Below are 18,177 nucleotides of genomic sequence, written 5' to 3' on the forward strand. Positions count from 1 at the left end.
AGAATATATGGTATACACTTTTATTCAACATAGTACTGGAAGTCCTAGCCACAGCAATCAGACAACAAAAAGAAGTAAAAGGGATCCAAATCAGTAAAGAAGAACTAAAACTTTCACAATTTGCAAATGCTGTGATACTATACGTAGAAAACCCTAAAGACTCCACCAAAAGACTATCAGAACTGATAAATGAATTCAGTAAAGTCACAGGATACAAAATCAATGTACAGAAATCTGTTGCATTCCTATACACTAATAATGAAGCAGCAGAAAGAGAAATTAAGAAACCAATCCCATTTACAATTGCACCAAAAATAATAAAATACCCAGAAATAAACCAAGGAGATGAAATAACTGTACTCAGAAAACTATAAAACATTGATGAAAGAAGATGAAGATGACACAAAGAAATGGAAAGACATTCTGTGCTCATGGATTGGAAGAACAAATATTGTTAAAATCTTTATACTACCCAAAGCAGTCTACACATTTAATGCATTCCCTATTGAAATACAAGCAGCAGTTTTCATAGAACTAGAACTAACAATCCTAAAAGACCCTGAATAGCTAAAGAAATCTTGAAAAAGGAAAAGAAAACTGGAGGTATCACAATTCCATACTTCAAGTGATATTACAAAGCTGTAGTAATTGAAACGGTATGGTCCTGGCACAAAAATACACACACAGATCAATGGAACAGAATAGAAAACCCAAAAATAAAACCATAATTATATGGTCGGTTAGTCTTCAACAGAGGAGGAAAGAATATGCAATGGGAAAAAGTGGTGTTGGGAACACTGGACAGCAACATGCAAAAGAATGAAACTGGACCATTTTCTTGCACCACACACAAAAATAAATTCAAAATGTATTAAAGACCTACCTGTGAAACCTGAAACCATAACAATCCTAGAAGGGAGCAGAGGCAGTAATATCTCTGATGTTGACTGTAGCAACATTTTTCTAGACATGTCTCCTGAGGCAAGAGAAATAAAAGCAAAAACAAACTACTGGGACTACATCAAAATTGGTAGATGAATGGATAAAGAAAAGGTATACACACACACACACACACACACACACACACACACACACACTGGAATATTATTGAGCCATAAGAAAGAATGAAACCTTGCCATTTACAGCAACATGGATGGAGCTAGAGAGTATTATGCTAAGCAAAATAGTCAGAGAAAGACAAATCCCATATGATTTCACTCATGTGGAATTTAAGAAACAAACAAGCAAAGGACAAAAAAAGAGGGAGAGACAAACAAAGAAACAGGCTCTTAATTATAGAGAACAAACTGATGGTTACCAGAGGGGAGGTGGGGAGATGGGTGAAATAGGTGATGGGGATTAAAGAGTCCATTTATCATGGTGAGCACTGTGTAATGAATAGAATTGTTGAACCACTAAGTATTGCACAACTGAAACTAATAAAACACTGTATGTTAACTACACTGGAATTAAAATAAAAAAACTTTTGTATGTGTTAGCTAATTGAATTTAAATTAAAAAAAAAAACTTTAAAAAAACCTAATTCCCTATTCTTTTCCAGAAATGTCAATCTCTTAATATCTTCATGTTTATGAAAGATTATATATATTTCTTCATTTTCTTGGAGACATCCTTTTGCAGCCCTTTGTCCTCTTGCATCAATCTGAACTTGTTGCTCTTTAGACTTCTTGAAGAGCTGCTGCACCCAAGTCACCTTCACAATGACCATGTGGGTTCTCTTTTCATCTCAAGTGTGATGGATCCCCTATTTCTTATATCTGATGTCTTTCTTTTTCTTGTTTTTTCCCCCTCATTTTTCTAGATCATCCCCTATAGTAGCTTCCTACAAAAAATACACAAGGAGTAAGTTTCCTGAATTCTTCTGTATTTGAAAATGTGTTTAGGGCGCCTGGGTGGCTCAGTTGGTTAAGCAACTGCCTTCGGCTCAGGTCATGATCCTGGAGTCCCGGGATCGAGTCCCACATTGGGCTCCCTGCTCGGCAGGGAGTCTGCTTCTCCCTCTGACCCTCCCTCCTCTCATGTGCTCTCTCTCTCTCTCTCATTCTCTCTCTCAAATAAATAAATAAAATCTTTAAAAAAAATAAAAAAAAAGAAAGAAAATGTGTTTATTCTGCCCCCACACTTTGGTACTTTGGCTGGGTATTACATTATAGATTTTAAAAAATGATCCCTCATAATTCTTAAGGCATTGCTCCATTGCTTTTTCCGGTCCAATATTGTAGTTGAGAAGTCTCATGCGTACTGATTCCTACTTTATTTTTTTTTAAGATTTTATTTATTTGACAGAGAGAGACACAGCGAGAGAGGGAACATAGCAGAGGGAGTGGAGAGGGAGAAGCAGACTTCCCACCCAGCAGGGAGCCCGATCTGGGGCTCCATCCCAGCACCTGGGATCATGGCCTGAGCCGAAGGCAGCTGCTTAACAACTGAGCCACCCAGGAGCCCCCTGATTCCTGTTTTACAGTCATTTGTTTTTCTTTTTCTAGAAGCTTTTTTTTTTAAGATTTTATTTATTTATTTGACAGAGAGAGACACAGTGAGAGAAGGAACACAAGCAGGGGGAGTGGGAGAGGGAGAAGCAGGCTTTCTCTAGAGCAGGGAACCTGATGCGGGGCTCCATCCCAGGACCCCAGGAACATGACCTGAGCCGAAGGCAGACGCTTAACAACTGAGCCACCCAGGCTCCCCTTTCTAGAAGCTTTTGAGATTCCTGCTTTATTCCCAGTGGCTGACACTTCTCAATGATGTGCCTTTTTTCATTTGTTGTGCTGAATACTTGTAGGCATTTTCAATTTTGAGACTTATGCCTTGCAGTTCTGGAAACTTTCTTGTATAATTTTTTCTCCATTTCTTCTTTTTCTGGAGCTACTTCTAGTCGGATATTATACCTACTGGACTGAATCTCTAAAACTTATATCTTTTCTTTCTCATTGTTCATCTACTCATGTTTTGGTTCTGTTTTCAACAGATTTCCTTGTCTTTATCTTCTGATTCTTCTATGGATTTTTTTTTTTAGTTATTGAATTTTTAATTTCTAAGAGCCCTCTCTTTTTTTCTTAATAGTTCTCTTATCATAGCATTCTGCTTTTATTTTACATTTTACATAAGAGAACAATAGTTCTCTTATCATAGCATTCTGCTTTTATTTTACATTCTGCTTTTATTTTACATTTTGCTTTTATTTCATAATTTTTGAGGTTAATTGGCATATAAAGAGTGATGTTTTGGGCGCCTGGGTGGCTCAGTTGGTTAAGCGACTGCCTTCGGCTCAGGTCATGATCTTGGAGTCCCTGGATCAAGTCCCGCATCGGGCTCCCTGCTTGGCAGGGAGTCTGCTTCTCCCTCTGACCCTCCCCCTTCTCATGTGCTCTCTCTCTCTCATTCTCTCTCTCTCTCTCAAATAAATAAATAAAATCTTTAAAAAAAAAAGAGTGATGTTTCTATTCTCTACCTTTTCCTCTTGTACTCTCTGTTTTTCATATTGAGTTCTCTCTTTTAGGTTAGAGGTTGCTTTACATGCATGGTGGTCTTCTTTTTTTTTTTTTTTGGTCCATTTATATTTAAGAATAGGGTGCTAAAAAGCTGATGAGGGACTCTCTGTGGGTGGATGGGGTTACAGAGTGATGGGCTTCACTTTTGGATTGTGGAGAAAACATTTTGTTTCTTTTCTGAGTCAGTTTAGCTTTTCAGAAAGCACTCCTCTAATTTCTTGCCAAGGGAAGTGACTTGTAAACATTTTTGACAGTAAGAAGTGATTTTCCATCACATCCCAGTCCACACACACATACATAAACATAAAGATAAAAAAATTTTCATAAAAAAAATCTTTCCTTTTTCTACATGTAATGCACTCTGATCTTTTTTACTGTGTCTACTGCACGTTCTTGTCTTTAATGTTTGTGACAGACCTTGTGATGTACCATTCAGATCCCCCACAATGAAGAACTGGTTGCCCAGCTGCTGGGAGTGCTGCTGAGGGGCAGTCTTCAGCTGTCAGTCCTCTCAGGGATTGCCTAAGTTCAGAGGGCTGCCATGCCCAAGGTCATACTCCCTGGGATGGCCACATCCAATGTGGGGGGCTGTAATGATTTGCTAGGGCTGTCGTAATAAAATACCACATCCTGGGTGATTTAAACAACAGAAGTTTATTTTTTCACAGTTCTGGGGTCTCGAAGTCCAAGGTTAAGGGATCAGCAGATTGTTTCCCCCCCCAGGCCTCTCTGCTTGCAGGTGGCCACCTTCTCGTTGTGTCCTCATACAGCCTTTTCTCTGTGCGTGCCTACCCTTGGTGTTTCTTCCTCTTCTTCTGAGAACGCTAGTCACATTGGATTAGGGGTCGACCCTGAGGGCCTCATTTTAACTTGATCGCCCCTTTAAAGACCTTATCTCCAAATAAAGGATAAAGGGGATAAAAGCCTGGCCATCTTGGCCTGACTTGGGACAACTCTGAAGAGCCATCTAGCTTTAGTACTTCCCATGGGCTTGTCTGAAGAGGTCACTGGTTTGATTCACAGTTCCACTCTTCCCTTTGTCTGATTCTGTTTCCTTCTTCCGGTGTTGATACCAAGGGCATGCCCTAATAAATATTCTGAATCCATAACTTAGTTTTAGAGTCTGTTTCCTGGGGAACTCAATCCATGGCAATGTTGGTTATGACCCATTAAACTGATTTCATAGTCCACTAATCATAACCAATTTCATAACCCACAGTTTGAAAAACATTGGCCTAGGGGCTGGTTGCTTGATTAACAGTTCTTTGATTGTGTGGCAAGGGAGAGAACACAGATAATCCAACCATTCCCAGTGTAGGCTTCTAATTCAGTTCACTGTTTAATCTCCATGCCATATCCATTTCTTCTATCAGGCCTGGTGGTTTTTCTGATGCCCAGGCCTTTGCTACTGAGGTCTCCAGGAAACAAACCTATCTTCTCCTGGGAGATAGCTTGGTATGAGGAGCCTGGGTGCTGATTTTCTGTGCCTGAGGGTACAAAGTAGTCGACGGTTCCTTTTCAAGCTTTTAACTTATCTCCTACTTTACAGGGCACACCTCACTCCCACTCTACCAAATCTGGTGATCCCAAGTCCTGAGCCTCTTTCTGGTTCTTCAAGGCAAAATATCTTGTTTATCTTCAGTATGCCCCACTTTGCACATTTTGGATTGTAGCTTCCTCTCCCATTGGGCCAGTTAACCCTGCATCATTCTCTTTTCATCGAATATCTGTTGAAATCTCTCCATCTATTCCTATCTCCTCTTCTGGCCTCCACTGAGAAGAGATAAATGCCTAGGTTCATTTACCATCTGTAGCTAGAAGCCAGCAACTAGAAACTTAGTGGTGGTTGTTATCACTGCTGTGGCTGCAGGATGGACAGGGAGGTATTTGTTTCTTGCTTTTTGGACCTTGCTTGCATCTTTTTTTTTTTTAAGATTTTTTTATTTTTTTGCAGAGAGAGAGAGAGAGAGCATGAGAAGGGGGGGGTCAGAGGGAGAAGCAGACTCCCCGCCAAGCAGGGAGCCAATGTGGGGACTCCAGAATCATGACCCGAGCCAAAGGCAGTTGCTCAACCGAGCCACCCAGGCTCCCAATGCAAAGAGCTTTTTATGCAAGGAGCCTCGCTTTATGTGAGGATATAAAGTTAAATCCTATAGAGCTGTAACGTAAAAGTCCTTATGAGCCATGAAGAGCTCTAAGATTAAAAAGAATACAAGAGAGAAAGTGATGAATACATAAAAGAACAGATGCAGTGTTAGTGTTGTTATATTCAAAATAAAGAGTAAATTAGTAGTGTATATAAAGGAGAATAAAATTGCCCCTAGGTCTTAGTGATGACAAGAGAAATTACCAGGGACAGGAAGCAATTTTCCAGTCATGGACTGAGTGCCACTATATGTCAGATATGGTGCTACATCTCAGAGAGATTAATGAAAAGAAAAAGTCCCAGCCTTTCTTTAAGGCATTCACATCAATTATAATATTGAAAAAGCCAAACGACAAAACAAACCATACCAACACAAATTCAATTGCATGCTCCTTATTGAACCCACTATTATGTTCATTTTTCCTACTAAAGAGTGGATTTGTGATATTGCAGAATACATTCTGTTCACAGCATGTAGTATATTAACTGAACTCTATGGAAAGATGAAAGTAGTTGTCATGAATGGAAGAAAATCCGGCATCTTTCTACTTTTTCATACTAGAAGGTTCAGGAATGACTCTTTAATGCTGGAATTTAAGGCATAGCAACATAATGATGAGGATGATTTGGGGGAAAGCTTTTCTGGAAGCCTTAAAAACACGTAAGTAGGGGCACCTGGGTGGTGCAGTCAGTTGAGAGTCTGACTCTAGGTTTTGGCTCTGGTCATGATCTCAGGGTCATGAGATCGAGCCCTGCATTGGGCTCTGTGCTGAACATGGAATCTGCTTGAGTTTCTCTCTGCCCCTCCCACTCGTGCTCTCTCTCCTTCCCTCTAAAATAAATAAATACATCTTTAAACAACACATACACACACATAAGTAGCAGAGCCTGGCCTTTCTGCCTCCCCTAGGGCTGGCTAGTCCCACAGAGTGGGGGGTCCTTAGCAGGGTTTTGATGAGTGGGCTGGCCCTTATTTCTGGTATTGGTTCTGGAAGAGCTCAGGCATGATTCACATTCAATTAATCTTGTCAGGGTGCCTATTGGTTTCAGCTATAGCTCAGACACTGTCACTGCAAATAACCATCCCAGGGAGCCACTGTCTCCTTGGTACACTCATTCACTTCAAAATGTGAGTAAAACATTTTAATTTGGACAAAAGAGCATCTGTTTCCATTGAAAAAAGTTACAACACTCAAAGTGCATGTACATTTTGGTAGAGTTTTCAAAAATAGAAAATCCAGTTATTGTATATGAGGGAGTTTTGAAAAAATAATCTAAGAATAAAAAGAATTGTTTCTCTACTCATTTGTGGATAGAGCTTATTAATTAAAAAAAAAACCCATAATGGTCATTAGAAAAAGCATTCTTCCCCCACCCCCAGGCCATTATTGTGGTTTTGCTGCTGAGCAGTGGGAGTATGAAAATGTCTACCTGGTCGAAGGAGAGAAGGTGAGGGGGTGGATTTGTGGGAGAACAAAGGAGAGGGTGGGTGTGGGCCCCAGGTTACTGAGCACTTGTGTGGGAAGAGGCCGGGCCCCTGAGTCAGCAAGGAGTAGGAGACCAGGTTTGTGTGGGTGTTGAGGTGGCCCTGAGGAGAAAACAAAGCCATTCTACAAATGTGAATGTCAGGAAAATATCCATAGGTTGGTGAAAAGAGCATTGGAAAACAATTCATTAGCAATTCTAATTTTAAAAAAGCAAAGCTTGCTGATAATGCCATCTTACAGGTAGTCATTTTGAATTTTAAAAATTATCCTTTTCAAAGAATGTTTCCGTTTATATGTAGCTTTCAGAGTGATCTTGGAATTGCCTCCATAAACAAGAGTGGCCCAACGCAGAGCAGAGGAACCAGTTGAAGGTTCATGGTTGAGGTGAGCTTAAATTTTCCATCTAAATCAAGGCTGAAAACCCTAGGAAAAAAAGGGACACTTTTCTTTCCTTATTTGTTAGCCAAAAGCATCTATATTAAGTTTCTTTTAAAACTGTGCTTGGGATTTTCTCGACATCTACTTTAAAGTCTGAAACTGAAGCATGGACTCATATAACATTAGGGTGAAGATGGATCATAGAGCTCATCTTAATGAGCAGCCAAGCCACGTTTATGGAATGAGCTAAACAGACTCAGCTGCACAGGACTTGGCGGAGAAGCGGATGGGAGGTCGGTAACCAATCAATCAATCAGTAAACAAGATGGGCTGAAAAGGCACTGGCCTCACCTGTAGCAGCCTTGAGAAATAAATGTGGAGTGTTCGTGACTCCACGTGGACTGGCAGAGTGGGACACAGAGTAGTGAGCACCCACTCTGGTGCTGCAGTGCGTTTCTGTGGGTGTCTGGGAGGAGGGCTGGAGACCCCTACTCCTTGGCATAACAATGTCAGCTTCCTGGCCTGGAAGTAGCCTTGTCAGAACAGAGCCTAGCCAACAAGTTTACATCCCATTTCTACTGGTCTTTGCCTTTGTTTTCCCTTTGAGCTAATTTAGGTCTGCTGGGCTTGCTTTGTGCCAAACTTCCCAAAGTGCGAAAGGACTGTTTGAATTTTCCCTTTTCAGTCAGCCCAGTGAATCCCAATTCAGAGATTTCTTGTCTTTTTCAGCTGTTTTACTGATATCCTTAAACCTTTCTAATCCTCCTGGAAAAAGCATTAAAATGTTCTTAATGAGTATAGCTCTGTTCCATTTGCAATATTAATGCAATGTATAAATTCTCTGGATACCTGTCACATAAATGATTAAGATTTCAAATTTTTAAAAAAATACTAATATATTATAACAAACAGAGTATTTCAGTACTTAAAAATCACTTGGAATATGAAAAGTGATATTTAGATCCCTAACTCTACCCAGAACTCTGTCCATTCAATTTATAGTTGACAGGATTAAGTCAACTTAATAGCTGGACCTCCTACATACCTTAACAATGAGCTACATGAATGAACTGAATTCACAATAAATCCATGGCACTATTAAACAACAGCCAAATTTAACCTTTTTTTGATTGGAAGTTAATAAATATAAACTCCCTGCCCAAAGTAGGCTCTCAACAAATATGCGTTGAATTAAAATAGATATCACCTAAAATCATGGTATCATCACCAACATGTGGCATATTTGTCCAGAAATTCAAAGATTTAATGCAGATGTCCAATTTGTTTTTGAAAGAAGGTGATCAGTAATGGAGAGCAAATGCCATATTTTCTTTAATTTTGAATTATGTGTACTGTTAGGGTATAATTCTCAAAAAGAGAAAATGACTAACACACAAATAGTAAATGAATATGTAGAAGGATTTGATTCAACATGTTAAAAAGGAGAGAGCAGCAAGACGCTCAAACCGGTTCAATGAGCACTTGAGGAGGGAGGTATATGTAGGCAGTAGGGTAAAGGAGGGAAAAGTATGGTGTGATGGTGGCCACTAGCCCGCAGTCACTGCATTCCTTACCTGCCTCTGCCCACTTCTCCCAACCCTCTAAAGCATTCCAGTACCAGCGGCAGGGACTGCTTGACTCCTACCTCAATTCACTGTTCCTTCCAGGCTGAAAAAATGGCAGCAGTTCTTGTCTGAACACTCTTAGGACTCAGTAGATTAAGTCACCTGCCTTCTCCGTTGGCTCTGGACCTTCTGCCCTATGTCCTGAGTCTGGCCCACACAGTGTCCACCAGAGTCAGCAGCTGTCCACATCTCTGTGCCTCAGCCACAGTTGGACACCTGGCTATGAGGTCACCCCCTTAGGGTGCAGTTCCTGCCTCATTGGCACCAGCGTCCTTTTCAGAACCTGGTGACAGGCCCCTGAGTCCCCGAGCAGACAATCCTACAACTTGTTTTCAGCTTTTCTGGGTGCCAACTACCTCCCTGAAGCAACCAAACTTCACCTACTCCCAGACCCTCTTTCAGGGATCAGGGTACCCTTCTCCACCCACTTCCCAGGACTACCGATAATTTTTTAGGATGCTTCCCTGCTAAGCATTTATGACTGCTTGCCTAACCTACTACCCCATTTTGTTGCTATCTCTCAAGGTGTAATTATTATATCTCTCAAGGTATAATGCTCTTCTAATTGCTAAATTGTATCTTATTAGACCTTCCTCTGGCATTGGTCACTGCTGACCACTCCCTCCTTGAAAATTCTCTTCCCCTGGCTCAGGTGACCCTCTACTCTCCCGTCTGCTTTGCAGTTTCTGTTGCAGGCTCTTTTTCTGCCCTCCATTTGCTTGTTTGTTTGTTTGTTTAGAGAGCCAGAGAGAGTGTGTGTGTGGGAGCAGGGTGGGAGGGGCAGAGGGAGAGGGAGGGAGAATCTTAAGCAGGCTCCACGCCCAGCACAGAGTCCCACACGGAGCCCAATGTGGGGCTCGATTTCATGACCCTGAGATCATGGACCGGAGCCAAGATCAATCGACTGAGCCTCCCAGGTGCCCCACTGCCCTCCTTTTAAATGAAGTTGCTCTCTTCAGAGTTCTGTCGTTGGCCCTCTTCTCATTTGACTCTTTCCACTCATCCTGGCAATCTTGTCTCCATTCCCCTGCCTTCAGTTAAGACCTCTATGCTCAAGAGTCTCAGATCTTTCTCTCCTGCTCACATCTCCTTCCTGAGTTCCAACTCTCCTACCCAACTACCTACTAGTCTTGCATGTACTTCAGAATCACTTCCAAATGGAATTTATTCTTTTTCTTTCTAAACTTGTATTTTTTGTTTTCCTAGTCTCAGTAAGTAGGATGGATAGTCACTCAAACCAGAAACCCCAAATCACTTTCATGGGCAATTAGTAACCAATTTCTGTGGATTCTAACTCTATCCCCACAGCCACTGCCTTGCTTTATATCCTGATTATCTTGACCTATTTGCACTTTGAGTGGTTTTGCTGTCTCCCTTCCTCCATATTGCCACCAAATTTTTTTTTTAAATTGTGAGGTGCAATCTACGAGAGGTTGTGCAGCCAATTTAGTGAATTGTTTCATATATATATATATATATATATATATACCTTCACATAAATATACACATATGTATATGTATTATATATTACACATGTATATACTGTGCATATGAATCACCATGTAAAACGTATTTCTTACTATAGATGATAATCATAAAAGGTCAAAGCCATTCCTCTAAAACACAAAATTGACCAGGTCAGTTTCTTTCTTGCTTCACTGGCTTCTCAGTGTCTAGAGAATAAAGTTCAAATATTTAGCAAAATCTTCAAACTCCCATGATAGAGCTGCAGCCTACTTCTTCCACTTCCTATCAAGCTTTTGAACTGGGGAACTTTAGGAGGACGTGGTTATATGCCAGGAGGTACTAAGAGAGCCAATGGAGAAATAGTCTATGTCCTCCCACATAGCAACACTTTTACTTGCTGGCAAATAGTATGGAAAATACTCTCTTTGTATTCAAATAGCACAGATGTATTGCCAAGTAAAATTTAAAAGTTGCATGAATTTTAAGGTAAAATATTAGGATGTAATGAAGACTCCCCAAAGGTTTGGAACAGGTTCTCCTGTAAATATCGGAGAAGCATCGCCGCAAGCACGAGAAATGCTCTGGCATTGTCCTTTCACGTCTACCACGAACCCAAGTTACTCCTGTCCAACAACACGCAGGTATATACGTGAGGTATATACGTGAGGCCACATGGAGGTACTCAGTGTGCCACAGGTCACACAAAGCACACTGCTGAAACTGATGTTAGCTGGCAGGAAAAAAAGCAAACCAAGGGGTCTAGAGTCCTAGGTTCAGGGGCCACTCTGTCACTTACATGGCTCTTAACCAGATTGTGAGAGAGAACCAGACCGTGAGAGAGAGATCCAGCTGCAGCATCTGTCACTGCATTGGTCCTCAAGAAATATGTGATTGGTATGGGGCTCTTGGGTGGCTCAGTTGGTTAAGCATCGGACTCTTGGTTTTGGCTTAGGTCATGATCTCATGGGTCAAGAGATCGAGCTCTGCACCGGTCTCCCCACTCAGCACGGAGTCTGTTTAAGGATTCTCTCCCTCTACCCCTCCCCCCACTTTCTCTCTCTCTCAAATAAATATATATATATATATATTTTATATATATATTTAGGCAGGTTCCATAGCCTGCAGCAAGCTAGTCAGGGATCTCTTCAAAGCTGAGCCCCTGGGGGAAGATTAAACCTTTTACCTATAGAATCCTGCCTGCTAAAATCTTAAATCAAGTCATGTAAGTCTTCTAAGCTCAATTTCTTCTGAAGAGTAGGACTCATAATAACAATACCTCCCTAAGGTTATTTTGAGGATGAAATGAGATAAAAATGTGAAAACACTGTGTAAACACACCTCCTCTTACACAGCAATAAGAATTTTACTTTTATTATTTTCAGCTTATAACCTGCTTTGCACCAAAGTTTTATATGAAGTTGGTTTTTCCATTAATACCTGGAACACTTAATATTTTAAACTGGTTTGAGGACACAGAAATTTTCTCTCTTTAATTGTGCCGAAAGTATACTGAAAAATACATACCTCTAAAGCTCTCAGAGGATTTTATAATGTTGAGAAAACAATCCCTAAACTTTGCTGAAATTATAATAAAATTATCACAGCTTAGGAAGTTATTAGCAATTTACCATTTCTAATTCTTGTGAAAATGTGGATTCTACTTAAAGAAGAGAGTATTTTATTTTATTTTAAAATATTTATTTATTTATGTGACAGAGAGAGAGATAGAGCAGGAACACAAGCAGGGAAAGTGGGAGAGGGAGAAGCAGGCTTCCCACTGAGCGGGTAGCCCGATGTGGGACTCGATCCCAGGACCCTGAGATCATGACCTGAGCTGCAGACAGATGCCTAACAACTGAGCCACCCAGGCATCCCAAGAAGAGAGTATTTTAAATCTATCTGGTGGGTTCTAGGAAGATGACTACAGCGGCAATGTAATTTTGAATCCAAATCTCAACATAAAAACATACAGAACTACTCAATAAAATAAAAAAACATGGACAACATTTACACTGACACTAGGTAATGAGGCATCCACAAAGACTTCAAAATGCATGTGAGTAAGGACAAATCACGAACAGCCACAGACCTGAATCATATCAGCATCTGAGCAGGAAATGCAGAGAGAAGCAGTTGAAGCTTAACAGACTTTGACAGACTGGAGAAGGGGAGAAGCCCAAAATAGCAACAACTATTTCCTGGAAAATGTAGGTAGGTTTTGCCCAATCCAGTAGATGGTGAACGCACCAAGTCTATTACAAAGCCTGAAGGTGTTTAAGCAGTGTCGGCCCTATGAACTCTAGACACTGACCTGCCATAGCTCTCTTCAAACAACCGAGTGTCCCACGGAAGAGAAATGCTGAGAGTGGAATCAAAATTGAGCTGGATAGAGACAACAGAATAAAGATAGCAGACCCAAATAAAAGTGTGTTGGGGAGAGGCAACAGGACCAGGAAATCTCATAAAGCAAGCTGACCCTTCTTAACTACATGAAAATAGCAGAAGATGGAATTTATGAAGTTAGAGGTTACTTAAAACCACATCTCCTACTAAAAGTTCTAGAGGACCATTTTCATATAAAAATGAGAAACAAGTACTGAGGCCAAATCCTTTGCAAAGTTATTTCTTTTTTTTTTTTTTAAAGATTTTATTTATCCGACAGTGAGAGACACAGCGAGAGCGGGAACACAAGCAGGGGGAGTGGGAGAGGGAGAAGCAGGCCTCCCGCAGAGCAGGGAGCCCGATGCAGGGCTCGATCCCAGGACCCCGGGATCATGACCCGAGCCGAAGGCAGACGCCCAACGGCTGAGCCACCCAGGCGCCCCTGCAAAGTTATTTCTAAGAAAAATATTGAGTAGGATAATATCCCTATGCCAGAAAGAGATACACAGAACACATCAAAACTATAACTTTCTATCTCAAGAGAAGCTAAAATACATTAAGAAAATGATACAAGACATGAAATGAAAACATTAATCAAAACTGTTAAAACTTGGAAAATTTAAAAACACTGCAACTGAGGTGATAGAACTCAGGAGACAATTAGAAATTAAAAAAAAATTCAGAAATGCTAAATTAGAAGGAACACAAGAGCAAATATAATTAAACAGATTATGCCTTAAGAGAAATAAAATATAAAAAGGACCAAAGGTTTAAAAAATAAGTTAAAAAACATTTGAGAGAAAGTGACAAGTAGTGAAGATGGACGAAAAAGATTCAAACACAAGTAACCAGAATCTTTGAAGAAGAGATACAAAACAGGGGAAAAACAAATAATTAAAGAGAACTTTCCTTAAATAAGAAACAATGTGAAATTACGTATTGAAAAAGCACACTATGTAGCTGGGAATATTGACCCAGAACAATCAATACCAAGACTTATTTCTAGTAAAATGAATGAACTTTAAAAAAAGAAAATATTCCATTGAGTATGCAGTCAAAACCACCAAGTAACTTACAGGGTAAAAAATTAGATTATCATCAGTTTTTATCTTGATAGCTATACTTTATGCCAGAAGGAAATGAATAACATATTTAAGAGACACAAGAAATAAAATGTGAGCTGAGGATTTTATATCCTGCAAAACTGACTTTCAACCGTAAAAGGCATGGAACAACAGTTACCAATATGCAAGAACTTGGAGAATATTGTCTTCATTAGTCCTTCCTGAAGAATCTAGTAGAGGATGAGTTTTAGACAAAATGATTAGAGGTATATAGTAAAACACAGTTATCTGAAGAAATAATATTAAATGATAATTAAAAGAGAATAAATATGTAAAAGCTATATTCTTGCATAATGTAGAAATAGTGCAACTATAAAAAACTGAGCAAGAGTGGGGAGAACATATAAAAAATATTTTGAGCTGTTCTTTGTAATTATATTGTGGTAGTAATATGTGTGTTGTTATTCTGAGCCTGTCATATGTACAATGTGGATGAGTAATTATGAGATATTCTAATTCCGTCATCTACTGTATCCTTGGGAACCAGAAATCTTCTTACAGAGGAAAAGAGATACAGATGTAGTAAAAGCATAAAAAAGGCAAATTATTAAAAAAATGTTTTTTTCTTTAAGATTTTATTTATTTATTTGACAGAGAGAGAGACAGCGAGAGAGGGAACACAAGCAGGGAGAGGGAGAAGCAGGCCTCCCCCGGAGCAGGGAGCCCGATGCGGGGCTCGATCCTGAGCCGAAGGCAGATGCTTAACCATCTGAGCCACCCAGGTGCCCCAAGGAAAATTCTATTTCTTAATTTGGGGGTTGGCTACAAGAATGTTTGCCTTATGATAAATAACTCATTAGGGTATACATTCATTTTGTATTGCTTTCTATACTTTGATTTTACAATAGATGTAAGGATTAAAACAATAAAAACCTATTTAACATAAAGGATACCTATCATAACAAAGGGAGAATTTCAACAAGATTCTCTCTGGTATTATTCAAGATTGATAAAGTGTTAAAAAAGAACCTATAATATTTCTGGTGATTATACTATCTGGCAAAGAGTAGAAAGGGGGAAAACTAGGAAAAGGCAATGAAGAACCAGGTGAAATGGGAAAATGGAAAGCAGGAAGTATAACCTCTCAATCCTAAAACAAATCCAAGAAATATTAGTGGGTTTAGCTTTAATTATTGTTGAAACAAGTTAAAAGCCTTAAATATTTAGATGAATGATTTTAAGCATCATTGTTAGGCAAAATATCTTTAAGTGAAAAGAAGAAAGAAAAAGGAATGCCACCCTATATGAACATGCATTTCCAGGGACACACCTGCAATGTGGTTAAGACAGACAAATTCTAACTTGCAGAATGCATGCCTGAAAAAGGAGTTAACTCCCTCCTCCTTTCCTTCTATTTCCTCCAGAGTCTTAAAGGCTTACCCTGCCCATCATTTCAAGTGGCAAGTGACCTAGTTAACTGAACTCTCTCACGTTATACCATCCAGAACAGTCACTGCTCAGTCTACTTTACCTTTCCTTTTTTTCCTTACCTTTTTCTTTTTCTACCATTCCTATTACTCTCTCCTTACTTTCCCTATTATAACCCATTTGTCTAATTTTATTCTCTGTCATTATTAGAAAGGAAATATTTGCTATTTAGGAAATCCAGTGCTTTAGAATAAAGATGTTATGTAAATCTCCTAAACAAGAGCAATAGTAGGAAAAATACTTACTTGATATAGAAGCAACTCCCATTTTGAGTCAATGAATAAATTTCTTTTTTTTTTTTTAAAGATTATTTATTTATTTATTTTTGAGAGAGAGAGAGAATGAGAGAGAGAGAAAGCACATGGGGGGGAGGGTCAGAGGGAGAAGCAGACTCCCTGCTGAGCAGGGAGCCTGATGCGGGACTCGATCCAGGGACTCCAGGATCATGACCTGAGCTGAAGGCAGTCGCTTAACCAACTGAGCCACCCAGGCGCCCAATGAATAAATTTCTAAAGGAAAATACATTTATCAAAGTTTAGGATAAGGAATAAAACTCATTTATTAAGTCAGCATAAATTTCAACTCCCATTTTCAGAAGCCTCCAAAGGCTTTTGGGAACTGTCAGAAATATCACCAGAGTGATTTTTTCCCCTGTCTATTGCTATTCCAGTCTTTGTCTTCTATGATACCCTTCCCACCATGGAGGCTGCAAATGCCAGACATTCACTCCACCCCATTTAGCAAGGGCATGGGCTAGTCACTTCTTCTCCTTTTTTCTTTTTTTTTTTTTAAAGAGTTTATTTATTTGAGAGAGATTGAGCAAGCACAAGTAGGGGACAGAGGGAGAGGGAGAGGCAGGCTCCCCGCTGAGCAGGGAGCTGGATGCAGGACCCTGGGATCATGACCTGAGCTGAAGGCAGACGCTTAACTAACTGAGCCACCCAGGCGCCCTGGGCTAGTCACTTCTCATAGGACCAGCAAGGGAGTCTGTTGAGAGGGTGGAGGGGAGGGCTTCTAAGAATGGCTTCACTTCCCTATTCAAGAGATGAAAGGGGAGTTGGTGCCCCCTGCCTTGGGTCACAGTTGTGTGAGGACCCAGGATCGGAGACAGTGGCAAGCCCTTTTCAGTTATGAGGAGAAAAGTTACAGACAAAGTCCAACAAGCTAAGAGTGGTGAAGTAGAAAGCTGGAAACAGTCTGAGACCTTGATCGCATGCTCAAGCTACTGAATTAACCTGCCTTGGGACTTTCTTCCATGCGACATAATAAATGTCTTCATTGTTTAAGACATAGATGGAGTTTTTGACCCTGTCAGTAAGGACAGGGCCTATAAATCACAGCAAAGAAATAAAAATGAGTGTGGGGGAAGGTTACTGAAATGTACTAAATAATAATTTTTTTCATCTAGCTTTATAGACTTTGATTAATGTAAGCAAAATATATCTAATGTTAGGTAGATAGACTTTACAGGTAAAATAGGATTAATAACATTAGCAAAAATTAGAAGTATATTAATTGAATTATTTCCACTTTCCATAATCTCTATGACACATGACTACTCTAGAAATTATGATTGTGTTATAGAAACCATTCAGAACAGGTAGACTCTCATGTCAATTTTTTAAGATAAATAAAATATTATTTATATTTCATAAATAAAATTTTTTATTATAAATAAAACATTATAAATTTCTTCCCAACAGTTGCTTACACTTTCTTTCCACTCCCATGATCAACAATAACATCCTGGAAAAATAAGGAAAGTCAAAAATCTTTATAACAACTCTATAATATACTTGGATCTAGCCAGATGTATATAAGCTAGATATAGAATGCAAAGAGACAGCAATATTGGAAATATAGATAGGCTATTTAGATCTGATTTGGAGAGGGAGAGAGAGACAGAGAGACAACATACAAGCAGAAGAACAAAATCTGAGACTGTTATATTTATCTTCATCTCTCAGCCCCTACATGTCCTTTTTAAAAAATATTTGAGTTCTTTCCAAAAACACATGAAATAGACTGAAGAATTTTCCGTATAGACTGTGACCACCAGGGACGTTCTGAAGTAAGTGCGTGATCAAGAACTGAAAGCAAGAAGAGAAAATCCCTGTTTTAACTGAATTGAAGGGCTCCTGAATCTTTTTCATTGTCAATAAATGATCGATGAAGACAATTAAGGAATTTAAACTAAAAGGATATCTGCAGTTTACAGCTTTCCATGAAAGAAAAATAGATTTTGAAATACAATTATTTCACTATAATCGTTTTAATAGAAATTATTCCAGTGGCGGTGGGGGAAGACCTAGATTAATTGTAGAGAACGGCTGATTAAAATGCTTCCCAAGGAGGGCGCCTGGGTGGCTCAGATGGTTAAGCGTCTGCCTTCGGCTCAGGTCATGGTCCCAGGGTCCTGGGATGGAGCCCCGCATCGGGCTCCCTGCTCCGTGGGAGCCTGCTTCTCCCTCTCCCACTCCCCCTGCTTGTGTTCCCTCTCTCACTATATCTTTCTCTGTCAAATAAATAAATAAAATCTTAAAAAAAAAAAAAAAGCTTCCCAAGGGTGTGTTGGCAGCAAAGAAAACTTTGATAGGATTTGTTTAGGAATCAGGTGATGTGGAATGG

The 18,177-nt window shown here is 39.7% G+C and overlaps 1 protein-coding gene across 1 annotated transcript in view; it reads left to right on the plus strand.

Moving 5' to 3' along the window:
- The window catches only part of NEMP2 (nuclear envelope integral membrane protein 2), a 144,020-nt gene that overhangs the window by 70,502 nt on the left and 55,341 nt on the right, over positions 1 to 18,177 (plus strand). The window contains exon 2 of the mRNA XM_073881213.1: positions 7,445 to 7,529. The gene's annotated coding sequence lies outside the window, so the exon portion shown is untranslated. The remainder of the gene's footprint in view (positions 1 to 7,444; positions 7,530 to 18,177) is intronic.

Source organism: Callorhinus ursinus, unplaced genomic scaffold (genome assembly GCF_003265705.2).
Source record: "Callorhinus ursinus isolate GAN/ISIS: 27379988/994484 unplaced genomic scaffold, GSC_fseal_2.0 scaffold2, whole genome shotgun sequence".
In the NCBI taxonomy this organism is placed as follows: Eukaryota; Metazoa; Chordata; class Mammalia; order Carnivora; family Otariidae; genus Callorhinus; species Callorhinus ursinus.